Source organism: Balaenoptera acutorostrata, chromosome 3 (assembly GCF_949987535.1).
Source record: "Balaenoptera acutorostrata chromosome 3, mBalAcu1.1, whole genome shotgun sequence".
Lineage (NCBI taxonomy): Eukaryota > Metazoa > Chordata > Mammalia > Artiodactyla > Balaenopteridae > Balaenoptera > Balaenoptera acutorostrata.
The window spans coordinates 39,461,024-39,474,457 of record NC_080066.1 but is presented as its reverse complement, the minus strand read 5'-3'; the positions used below and the strand labels follow the sequence as shown (position 1 = coordinate 39,474,457).

Genomic DNA, 13,434 nt, shown 5'->3' with positions numbered 1-13,434 from the left:
TTGTGATTTTTAAAAAATACATATTTAGATTAGTTCAATTAATGTCTCACTTAGGATTTTCACAGTTATGTTTATAAATTAAACAGGCTTATAATTTTCTTTTCTTGTGATGTCTTTTATCAGTTTTGAAATCAAGATTATGCTAACCTCATGAAATCATTTTATTCATTTCATTCCTATTTTCTGGAAAACTTGTATAAGATAGGGATTATTTGTCCCTTAAATGGTTCATATAATTAACTGATCTTAGGGCTTTTTGATGTAGGGAAGTGTTTGGTTACTACTCTAATTTTTTTTTATTGGTTTATGTGGGTTTTCTGTTGCTTTTTGTGAAAATTCGGTCGAGCTGACTTCCACTTATGTCTCATGGCATAGAACTGGGTCCCAAGGCCACTTCACTTGGAATGGAGATTACGAGGGTAACAATTTAATGTTTCAACCTCTATAAAGAAAAGCAACAAGGAAAAAGGGGTTAGGAATAACACTTTATCTGTCACAGTCTCTGGAAGACAACATATTGCTTAATCTTGTTTTGTTTTCACTTTGTCATCCAATCTGATCAGTGAGTTTAACTCACATTTATTTTAATTGCTGGTATATTGGGACTTATTTCAGCCATCTCACTTTGTGTTTTACTGTATTTACCTTCTTATTTTGTATTTATTCTATGTGTTTTCTCTCTTTGTTCTACTTTCCATTGCATGAATCAGATTTTCTTATGCTAGATTGAAAGTTGTATATTCTATTTTTATTCTTCTAGTTGTTTCCCCTAACTTTTTAAGTATGATACTTACGTTTACTTTTCATTGTCAATTTCTTTTCCCTTGGCACTCACTCACCTCTTTCCAGTCTCTACATCTCCTCAACATCATCCTCACCCTGCCACACTGGTATCACCCAGAATTTGTTCTTGATTGTCACAAACAATTTTTATCCCTTTATTTAAAATTTTATTTTTAGAGAATGACAAATCTTAGTAAGTTATTTACAAGTCCTTCTTTCCCATGCCTCATTGCTTCCTGATGAGAAATCTGATGTCAGTATAATTCTTATATTTGTACATGATCTGCTTTTTCTTCTGCTTTTTCTGAAAGTAAACTTTCAGAATTTTCTCCTGTGTTTGGTGTTCTGAGACTTCTCTGTAATGCCTCTAACTTGAGTATTTGTTTGTCTTGAGTCAATGTGCCCCATTTAATACTCTATGAACTTTAAAATTCAATTTATTTCTTTCAAGTCTATGAAATTCGTACTCACTATTTCCTCTTTTCCATACACTTTTTTCTATCTTTCTGGAAATCTTATTTAACGATCACTACTAAGTACCAAGTACTTTTATAGGTGATGAGGTTACAGTGCTGAACAAAGCAAAGCCCTCATGGAACTTGCATTATGGTGGGGGGAAATAGGCAACAAACAAATTCCTGTGTAATATGTCAAAGATGAAAATGCCATGGAAAAAAATTAAGCAGGATAAAAGGGGTAGGAGGTGTCAGGTGGGGCTGGGGGTAATGGGAAGGCGTCTCTGTGCAAATGCCTAAAAGAACTAAGGGAGCATTAGTTAGAACTAAGCCATGCAGACATCTAGAAGAGCACTAGACAAAGGCCTTGGGACAAGAGCATGCTTGGCTTGTTTGAGGAGCAGAGGGCAACCAGGGAAGATGGAATGAGTAAGGAAGGGACAGGGCAGCAGGGAGAGGTATCTGGGAGCCAGGTCAGGTACATCCTTGTGGTCATAGTAAGGACTTGGGCCTTTATCCTGAGAGAAGGATAGCCATCAAAAGGTTTTGACCAGAAGAGTGACATGATCTGGATTTCTTTTTAAAAGACTTATCCTGAAGGAGAAAAAAAAAAAAAAAAAGACTTACCCTGGCTGCCTGTGAACAACATGGGGAGCAAGGGGGACAGAAAAATTAAGAAACTGTTACAATAATCCAAGTGAGAAATGATGGTGCCTTGGACTGGAGTGGGGAGTGTGGAGGTGGTAGAAGAAGGTCAGATGCTGGATATATTTTAACAGGAGAGCTAATGGAATTTTCTGACATATTCGATATGGAGTGTGAAAGGAAGACACGAATCAGCAAAATTCAAAGGCATGAAATGTCTGGAACAGTTCCAGGCATTACATTCAATCCCAACAATGTCCAGTAGAGGAAGAGATTATCTCTTGCATTTCTCTCTTAAGGACTAGGAAACCTTCCCAGAAACCACCCAGCAGAATTCTCTTCATGTTTCACTGGCCAGAATTATGTCACATAACTATGCCTAAACCAATCACTGGCAAGGGGACTAACATTATCTTAGACCAGCGGTTCTTCAAATGTGATCCTTTTTTAAAAATTATTTTATTTTATTTTTATTCTTATTTTTGGCTGCATTGGGTCTTCGTTGCGGTGCACGGGCCTCTCATTGCAGTGTCTTCTCTTGTTGCAGAGCACGGGGTCTAGGTGTGCGGGCTTCAGTAGCTGTGGCGTGTGGGCTCAGTAGTTGTGGCACGCAGGCTTCAGTAGTTATGGCACGCGGGCTCAGTAGTTGTGGCTCGAGGGCTCTAGAGCACAGGCTCAGTAGCTGTGGCGCACAGGCTTAGTTGCTCTGCGGCATGTGGGACCCCTTTAAATGGGTCTGTAAGACTAAAAACAATTTTCATAACAATATAAGACTTCATATGTCTTGTTCATGTTCATTCTTCCCTGAGTATATAGTAGATTTTTCCGGAGGCTACATGATATATAACGATATATAATGTCAGACAGTTCATGAAATGTATACGTGTGTATTCCTCTGTTTTCTAGAATTTTCTAAGAAAAGTAAGCTTAGGGCATAAATATCAATACATGTATTTTCAGAGATTAACTCAGTTTGTTCTCAGTACTTCTACTGTGCTTTTATTGGCTATCTTTAGTTATACCTGCTGTATTCTGTGACCTCATTATCATCCAACAAACCATTATTTTGAAATCCCAAAGTTTCTTTTGCACCTACACAGAAATGTAAGAAGTACAATTTGTTGCTCGTTTTGAAATACTATTCGCTAAACGTTCAAAAACTTTTCTTAATTTTTAAATTGGATCTCAAACTCTTACTTTAGAATTTAATAGTATCTTATTCTGAAATTTATAAATTTATTTATAATATATATATTCTTACATTTAAGAGTCAATCATTAGCTTTAAAAGGGGTGCTTAGAAGACTCACTTTCTCAACCCATCGCTAAATCTAAAGATCCTGAAGAAGATGAAAGTGATATGTCAGAGAGTTGGCTGACTACTGATAGGAGGAATCTACTCCAGAGAAATTGGGAGGAACCGTGAACAAGAAGCAAAAATAGGATGAAAGCAATCTCTCCCTCAGCTTTACAGAAATTAATTATTTACCTCATTGTGCCTTATGCAACAGAACATTTCTGAATGGCGTTATGGTGCCCAGAGCCAGTTCTAGGCGGAGGCTAGTGAGGTTCCCAGGGTGCAGAACGTCAGGAGGCACTCGCGCTCAGGCTCCTGCAAGTGCAGGGAGGCAGAGTGGGCACCTCCTTATACCCTGTGCCCTCGGCTCTCGCTTGCCTCGCCCCTGTTCCAGCCCTGATGGGGCCATTTGAGTTGTGGCATCATTTTAAAACCAGAGTTTAAAGAAAAAGGAATTAAATATTTTAAATGTTTTAAACGCAGACGTTATGAGCTGTTAAAAAGCCAGAAATGGTTTGTTACAGCTCTTCCAACTAGAAGTGAAAAAGCCACAGAAGCATCTGACAGAATAAGTCATCAAACTGCATTAATCGAAAGACTAAGAAAAGTCTTGTCCAGTGGACACTGCTGAATGCCTACTGAATGAAAACTCAGTAAAAAAAAAAAAAATCACAGCACTGCCATTTCCCAGTGATACGACAACTGGTTGAATTAACAATTTACTTGTCAACATGAAGACTGAATTGATCTCTCGTTGGCAGAATTGTACATTTGTCTTATAAATGGACAAATGCACAGGGGTGGCTGTGTCAGCTGCTTTGTTTGTATTTGTTCAAGATCAGCACTAGCTAATCATCAAAGAATATCTTTTATGTGAATGCTCGGCAACAGACGAGTGGTGCTGAAATATTCAGTGTTGAAGAACATTTTTTGAATCTTACGGTTTATCTTAAGGTTTATCAACCATGTTGACATTTGCACTGGTGAAGCAAAAGCAGTGGTGGGTTAAACTGCTGAGGTCTTAGCACCCAAGCAGTGGCAAACAGTAGTATCATTGTATACTTTGGTATCATGCTCTCCCAGTTAAAAAAAAAGCCAGTTTCACTTTAGGATGTCCTTGATGAAGCAGTAAGAATTATTAATTTTATAAAATCTCAACACCTAAACATATCTTTTTTAACATGATATTTTAATATCCTGTGATGAAATGAAAATTATGCATAAAGCATAAAAGCAAACAGCATGTCTGATGTATGAAAATGGTTGTCTAGAGAAAAAGCATTTGTACAATTGAGTTGTAAACTAAACTAGCCACTTTTTTCAGAGAACATTATTTTTACGTGGAACAACAATTGCCAAACTATAGTTATTCAAACTTGTGTATCTGGCAGACATTTTCTCGAAAATGAACAAAGTGAGCCTGTCATTTCAAGGAAAACAACTGACAGTGTTTGTGGCCAATGACGAAATTCAACCTTTCAAACGAAAATTCAAATTTTGGAAAACTTGTGTCTGACATCATGACTTTGGCAGCTTCCCAATAAAAGCTTTTTGGTGGTGATGTTAACAAATATGATTTTATTTTTTACGCTGTGTAACAAAATGTGTCAACATTTGGAGTATGTGCATACTCAGTAAACCAGTATTTTCCAAATATCACAGATGGGTAGATGATCCACCCAAAGCACAAGGTACACCAATAGATTTTCCTGCAACAGGGTATGAAAAGTTCTTTGACCTCATTTCAGATAGCAAATTACAACTAACTTTTTCAAAACTACCTCTCGTTGAGTTTTGGTGTAGTATCAAAGAAAAATATCCAATTATATGAAAGAGCTATTCAAATACTCCTTTTTTCTTTCTTTCCTTTCTCCCCCAGCCTGATTGAGGTATGACTGACAAATAAAAATTGTATACATTAGGTTGTACAACATGATATTTTGATACAGGTGTTACATTGTGAAATGATTATCACAACCAAGCTAATTAGCACATCCATTAACTCACACAGCTATCTTTTGTGTGTGTGTGGTGAGATTTACTCTCTTAGCAAGTTTCAACTATACAACACATGAATACTCCTCTTTTACAACTAGATAGTCCCATGAAATATTTTTGTGTTAGAAAATATACTAATTTGTTATTAAAAATATGTTAACATGTAATGGGTCTACTTTTTTTTTTTTTAATAACAGAGTGGGGGTTTCTTTGTTGTTTGTTTTTATAAATTTATTTATTTATTTATTTTTGGCTCAACTGGGTCTTCGCTGCTGCGCACAGGTTTCCGCTAGTTGTGGCGAGCAGGGGCTACTCTTCGTTGTGGTGTGCAGGCTTCTCATTGCGGTGGCTTCTCTTGTTGCGGAGCAGGGGCTCTAGGCACGTGGGCTTCAGTAGTTGTGGCACGTGGGCTCAGTAGTTGTGGCTCACCGGCTCTAGAGCACAGGCTTAATAGTTGTGGCACACGGGCTTAGTTGCTCCGCGGCATGTGGGATCTTCCCGGACCAGGGCTCGAACCCATGTCCCCTGCATTGGCAGGCAGATTCTTAACCACTGTGCCACCAGGGAAGTCCTCTACTGCTATTTTTTAAATGAATTAATAAATAATTTTTAAATTCTCAGCTTTAATTTCTAATCTGGTAAAATCAATTGATAAAACACATAAACAAAATCTCGTTAGAGGTCCTCAATTTTTAACAGTCCTGAGAACTGCTGGTTTAAACCCAATCAGGATTCACCCTCTGGGATCCAAGCGTTGTCCACCCTTCCCAGAGGCACACAGCTGCCTTGATGTGAAGGGGGCCTGAAAACCCTCGAGGTTCCCTGAGGAAGGAGGAGTGGAGGTGGGTAAGTGACCACTTGGTCTGCTACAGTGGCTGCCGAGTGAATGATGACCTGGACCAGGGACTCCTGAGGCACCTCTGGCCAGCAGGGCTGCGTTAAGGCCAGTCCACGCTGTGGCAGACGGTTGGAGTGAGAGACAGGGGACCTTTCTCCTGTAGAACAAGAAGGCTTTGTGGGGCACGAGGCCTCTGCTCTGCAGTGCTTCATGACCTCTTCTGTGAATGGGCAACCCCCTGGCTGTGGAGGCCCTTCTCTATGGAGTGCAACTATGTATTTTGACTTTCCATACAACACCCCCTCATCCCATCTTTTCACCATATTTGCAAAGTGAAAAGCCACAGCCAACAATTTAGTTCTCCTGCCTAAACATACAATCCTATCACTTACCCATTCAAAATTCTGAAAAATCCAGTGTATACAGAATAAAGCCCCAATTTTTACCATGCACTTAAAAGATTTCCACATTGTGGCCCCAGACCATCTTTCCAGACTTTCAGAATAAGTTTAACCTAGTGGTTAAGAGCATGCACTTAGGAGCCAGGCTGTCAGGGTTCAAGACCCAGGCCTACCAACCACTTACCAACCGAATGCCCTGAGAGTGCTATGCTGGTGAATGTTTAACAACTGGCTCTCGGGGTGGGCTTGACGCCCTGATTTGTGGCATCTGCCAGTTTCCATGGTGTTAATACTTCCACTATGGCCAGTTTCAAACTACCAATATGGCATCACTAAATTTAGAGTTGGGAAGAGATGCTTATAATTTGCTCCCAAGAGGCAGTGCAAGCCAGCTCCAGCATCCCTCCGGACCTTGGGTAAGTTACCTTCTCACTCTGAGACAGCTTCCCCATCTGTACAATGGGGATAATGAGTGCCCGGCTATGGCGTTGTTGTAAGCATCAAATTGGATGGGGTAATGGTTCTCAATCATTAGCATGCATCAGAACCATCTAGAGGGCTTGTTAAAACACAGATTGTTGGGCCCCACTCCCAGAGTTTTTGATTCCATGAGTCTGAGTGGGCCTCAAGAATTTTCATTTCTAACAAATTCCCAGGTGATAACATTTTGAGAACTACTAGTTTGGTGCCTATAAAAGACTGAACCCAGTCCTAGCACAGAATTAGCTCTCCTTTGTCTGATGCATCCCCACTCATCCCCCATCATAGCCGCACTGGGCCGCCCATCTTTCCCTGAACCCACAGTACACTTTCCAATCTCTGTACATTTGCTTCCTCCTTTTCCCTGCACCTAAATGTCATTCTCTCTGCACCACTAACCTTTCCCATTGAAATCTTAATTCAGCTTAAATACCACCTCCCTGCTAAAGCCTTCCCTGCATCTTCTACTTAGAAATAATTGTTCCTAACCTGTCCTCTCTCAAATTTGCAGTTGCCCTTATTCTTCTCATCAAAGTTTGCCTCAAACTGGAATGACTGCCTCAATACCATCTCTCTTACTCAAGTGTAAGTACCTGGTGTGCAAAATACTGTCACATCCATCCCTGTCACCCTAGCCCAGCACCTTCTATACAGAAGGAAACTCCAATCACCTCTCAGTGGACAAGCCTCTTGCTAGCAAAGGAAGGTGTCCTGTTCAGGGATATGTGACCCATCCCCAAATTACAGGTTTCCTCATGTTCAGCAGAGTTGTGCTAAGGGAGCTCCCAGGCACCCTCTGGGGTTGAATGAATGATACATACATAGAAAATGTAGCAAACAAATAAAAATATTCTTAAGTCGAGGGAAAATAAGAAGTTCTGTAAGAAAAGAAAATATACGACAGTATTCTACATGGCTCAGCTGTGAAGCACATTTCCACTGTCATAGTAATGCTCTTACTGACTTGTCCAAAATTATGATTTAACTCTACCAGGAGGATGATGGGGACAGAAAGTGTGCACATTTGGGGAGATGGTGGTGAAAGAGAGCTAAATCTTCATTTCCAACACAATGAGAAGTCAATAGGTAATGCCTAGAACCTAAAAACCAAGAAGTATCATTATGTTCATATTACTTAAGGATATAGAGATGAATTCCAAATGAAAAAGATAAAAGAATTGAAGTGGTTGCCTCCAGGGAGCAAAAAACAAAGAGAGGCAGGGTCTGATTTGAGAGGTAGAGTAAGAAGCCTTAAAGTATAACTGACTCTTTAAGCTGTATTCACACACAGACACACACAGACATCTGTGAAAAAACAAAAACTAAATGTTTTTTAAAGTGACAAAGAGGAACCTATGACACAGCTATAATAAGCAAAACAGTTTGGCACTGTCATAAAGATAGATATATAGACTAATGGACTAGAATAGAGACCCCAGAAATAAGCCCTTGAATATATGGGCAAATGATTTTCAACAAGGGTGCCATGCAGTGGAGGCCATTCCATGAAAACAGGACAGTCGCTTCAACAAATGGTATTAGGAAAGCTGGACATCCACAAGCAAAAGAATGAATTTTGAACAGTTTGTAACTGGCTTTGAACAGAAGGATAACGGCACCTAGGACCCAGCTTGGGGAATGTCTACATTTAATGGCTTGTGAGAAAAGAATGAGTCTACAAAGAAGACTGAGGAGGAGTGAACAGAGAGGTGGAAGGAAGTCAGGAGAGAGCAGGGAGGGGGGGACCTGAAGAAGGGAGTGGTCAGCTGTGCCTCCCGCTGTTGACAGGTCAGGAGGTCAGTCAAACAGAGAGTACAAAATCCAACAGATTTGGTTACATGGGAGTTAACAGGTAACATCAGCCAAAGCTGATGGAGGTGAAAGCCTGTGGTTGAAAATACAAAAGAGAGAAGGGATCACCAATGGGAGGTCCTGAGAAGATAGTGGGGTTGGGGGATGCATGGGGTCTCCGAGGTGAGCTGGAGGATTGGCCTCAGAGAGGGGGAAGGAGGTTCCACTATGGCAACAGGAAGGTCAGGGGAAGGATGAGTGAGGACACTGCTGGGTTTGGAAGTTGCAGAATTTTAATCTACAGCTTCAATTTTCTCTATAAAATACAGGATGGGTGCAGGAGTGTAGGGGGCTGGCAAGAGAGTTACTGAAATGATAGGTTGAGTAAGAGGGAAGGAGAGGGTGAAGACTAGAAGAAAGGCGAGATCCCACTGAGGATGTAGCAGGATGGGGGCCAAGGGTGGCCGGAAGGAGAAGGCATCGTGGTAGGAAAGCAGGATGCTTGGACTGGGGGTTTGTGGGGATGACACGCCCAAGATGAGAATCAGGGCTGAGTCGTGAGGTGGGACAGGAGAAGCCTAAAGAATGAGCCTAAAGCCCCTAGACCAACCAGCTCTCCTGAGTCACTGCCCTGCTCCGCCAGTAATCACCAACCTGCGGTATCATGGCAGCATGCAAAGGACTGAAAACACAGAGCCAAACAAAGCCTATGCCCTTTGCAGCCTGTTCCCCAGCCCGAGGGAGTATGTTTTGCACCCAAAAGGTGATCTTAGGGTGGACACTGGAAGAGCATCAGTTACAGCTGAAATAGAAATTTAAAGAAAGTGGGGGAAGGGACTTCCCTGGTGGTCCAGTGGTAAAGAATCCACCTTCCAATGCAGGGGACAAGGGTTCGATCCCTGGTCAGGGAACTAAGTTCCCACATGCCGCGGGGCAACTAGGCCAGCGCGCCACAACTACAGAGCCCACGTGCCCTGGAGCCCGCACACCACAACTAGAGAGAAGCCCTCGAGCCGCAACAAAAGATCCTGCATGCCGCAACGAAGATCCCGCATGTTGCAACTAAGACCCAACACAGCCAAAAATAAATAAGTTAATTAATTAATTAAATACTTTTTAAAAAAAGAAAGTGGGGTGATACCCCTATAATTTTAATCAAAAACAAAATAGACTGTGCCATGTTTCATCCAGGGAGGCATGTCGACTAAGGTTGGCTCCAGACCCCCCAACTCTGCCTCACCTCGTCTCAATGGTGCTGTCTTTTTAGATAGAGCAGCTGCTCTCACACTTAGCAGTGTGTTGGAATCACCTGGGGAACTTTACAGATACTGGAACCCCGGATCCCACCTCCAGAGATCCTGGCTGAATTGCTCTGGGATAGAGCCAGGGCTCCAGGAGCTTTCAAAGTTCTCCAGGTGATACCTGTGTGCAGCCAGGGCTGAGAACCACTGCTTCTGACCAATTTCAGAGCTAAAGCAGCTGTGCCCCAGCACCCAGGCTACCTCCACTTCCAGGGCAACAGCCAGTTGCTGGAGTTTCTGGACCATTCTATGGAACAGCAAACAGGCTCCCCTCTCCTTACAGAACTGCAGGGCTCTAGCCCAGACCAGAAGGGAAACCATGTAACGCTGAGCTTGGTTAATGCCTCCAGGGCCTGGGTGCCCGGTCTATTGAGCTGGGTTTGCACATTTTGAGCAATCAGGCTGGACAACGTGCCCAGAAGCACTGATCAGGTGGAGGAGGTGGGGAAGAAAGGCCAAATGGCTTCAGGTCTGGTGTGAAATTGGGCAAGAGGGACAGTCAACCCTACTAGGAGAAGCAACCCAGACGGCAAACAAACAGGGCAGGGTGGACCGAGACCAAGTTATGCGGACAGCTCAGCAGTCACAGAATCCACCAGACCCAACAGAGCTGCCTTCTCTCAGCAGCTCCAGAGACCAAAACTTTCCACTAGGGACAGAGCACTTGGAGACAGCGTGACGTAGCCGTCCCAAGACAAAGCCAGAAAGTTCACAAGTGTAAGGAACGTGACATGCAGTCTTAACCTCAAGAAGGAATTCACGCTCAGACTCTAACCAGCACGGGGGTGTAGCTAGGCCTCATGGGGGTCTTTGCAGGACAAAGAGAGGCTCCCTGTATCCCCAAACTGCAGCATCCACAGTGGCACCCAGGACCACCAGATTCACCCACTCTTCCCACAAGGCTCTGTCGGACCCATCTGCACACACGGGGCTGCACTGGCCTGTTTGCTTGTTCAAACAAACCTTGTTCACTGAGGCACACCAGAGCCCAGCAGAAGAGCCAGTCGTTATGTGTCTAAGGAACACACGAATGAAAAGGAGAGGATGTATCCATTGTTCTTAAGCAAAGAATCAATAGCTCTTAGTCGGGGAAGTTTTCTTCTGGGGGCTTACTCTAGACCTGCTAAATCAGGCCCTTTGAAGGTGGAGCCCTGGCATTGGGTGATTATCATTTCTATTCCTAATTAGGAACCAATGCCCTATGATCCAAGGGTCTCATACTTTAGCCAGTACAAGAATCACCAAAGGTGCTCGGTAAAAATGCAGATTTGAACCACAAACCATTTGGGAAAAGAAATCTAAAAAGTAATATCATCAAGTAGCTTCAAAAACACATGACCCGTCCATGGATGAATGGGTAAACAACCTACAAGCTGATTTTCAACAAAAGGGCCAAAGTAATTCAACGGGGATAGACTAGTCTTTTCAACAAATGGTGCTGAAAAATCTGAATATCTGTAAGAAAAAAAGTTAATCTTAGCTCTTACCTCACATCACACAAAAAATAACTCAAGATGTGTCACAGACCTAAACATAAAAGTTAAAACTATAAAACTTCTGGAAGAAAACAGGAGAATATCTTTCTGACCTTGGTAGGCAAAGATTTCTTAGGTGGGACGCAAAAAACACTAACTCTACAGGGAAAAAACTGGAAATCTGAACTTTATCAAAATTAAAGACTTCCACTCTTTGAAATTCACTGTCAAGGAAATGAAAAGGAAAGCCATAGACTGGGAGAAAATATTTGCAATATTTATATTCAACAAACGACTTGTAAAGTTCAGTAAGAACTCTTAAAGTTCACTAAGAAATTAAACAACACCTCCTACACACACAATGGGCAAAAGATTTGCACAGGCATTTCAGAAAGATATACAAATGACCAATAAGCACACCAAAAAATGCTTATTTAGGGAGATGCAAATTGAAACCACAGTGAAGTACCTCTATACATTCATTTAAATAACTAAAATCTGAAAGACTGATGTACAAAAATTGGAATGATACAGAGATTAGCACAGCCCCTGTGAAAGGATGGCATGCAAATTTGGGAAGCATTCCATATTTTTTGACCATAACATTTGAAGAATTATGTTGGTTTTTAACACAAAATTTAAGAAAATAAAAATGAAAGATTTCAAGTCTACAACTTTACACTTCACTAAATATCTACACTTTACACTAAATATCATTTGGTTCATATTTAGATATTTCTATAGTTAAAACTACTACACGTTCCCTAGGTGTACTAATGTACACCTTTGTACATTACTTATCATGAACTTTTTAACTTTTTTTTTTTTGGAAAAAAAGAAGCATTCTTTTAACAAGTAAGTGTTTTTCGGAATTTATGTGTGTACTACATATATTCAGTATATTTATTATATATAGTACATATATGTTTATTAAATATAACCTATAACTAACTCTAGTATAAATATGTATATTTATTATCGATTATATATAATATATAGATCATAACTTTTTAATTAAAGTTGAATTATATATTTTTATTTATTATATATACATATACATATATAATAAATAAAAGACTGACAAAATCAAGTGTTGGTGAGAACGTGAAGTAACTGGAACTCTCGTACATTGTTCATGGGAATCCAAAATGGTACAACCACTTTGGGAAAGAACTTGATAGTTTCCTATTAAGTTAAACATATACTTATAGTATAACCCAAGAATTCCACCCCTTGATATTTGCCCAAGAGAAATAAAATACATGTATACACACATACACACACACACACACACACACACACACACACACACAAACTTGTTCATAACAGCTTTATTCATAATACTCTGAATCTAGAAACTATTCAAATATTCATCAATAGGTAAAATGAATAAACAAACTGTGGACTAGCCATACAGTGAAATACTACTAAAAATAAGAAAAATGAACTATGAACACAAACATCATGGAGGAATATTAAAATCAAGCTGAGCAAAAGAAATTAGACACAAAAAATTGCATACTACATGCATTAATTTCCTAGAGCTGCTGTGAAAAATTACCACAACCTTGGTGGCTTAAAACAACAGAAATTTATTCTCTCAGAGTTCTGGATGCCAGAAGACTGAAATCGAGATGTCAGCATGGCTGCACTCCCTTTGGAGGCTCTGGGAGAGATTCCATTCCTTGTCTCTTCCAGCTTCTGGTGGCTGCCAGTATTCCTTGGCTTATGGCCACATCACTCTAATCTTTGCCTCCGTCTTCACACTGATTTCCCCCTGTGTGTGTGTGGTGTTCAATCTTCCTCTACTTCTCTCTTATAAAAACATTTGTGATGGCACTTAGGACCCACCCAGATAATCCAGAAGTATTTCCTCATCTCAAAATCATTAACTTAATCCCATCTGCAGAGACACTTTTTCCAAATAAGGTAACATTTACAGGTTCCAAGGATTAGGACACATCTTTGGGA

At 40.9% G+C, this 13,434-nt stretch overlaps 1 pseudogene; it reads left to right on the top strand.

Moving 5' to 3' along the window:
• The first annotated feature begins 11,957 nt into the window (after positions 1-11,957).
• On the top strand, positions 11,958-12,057 carry LOC114235561 (U6 spliceosomal RNA; annotated as a pseudogene).
• Positions 12,058-13,434: the final 1,377 nt, after the last annotated feature.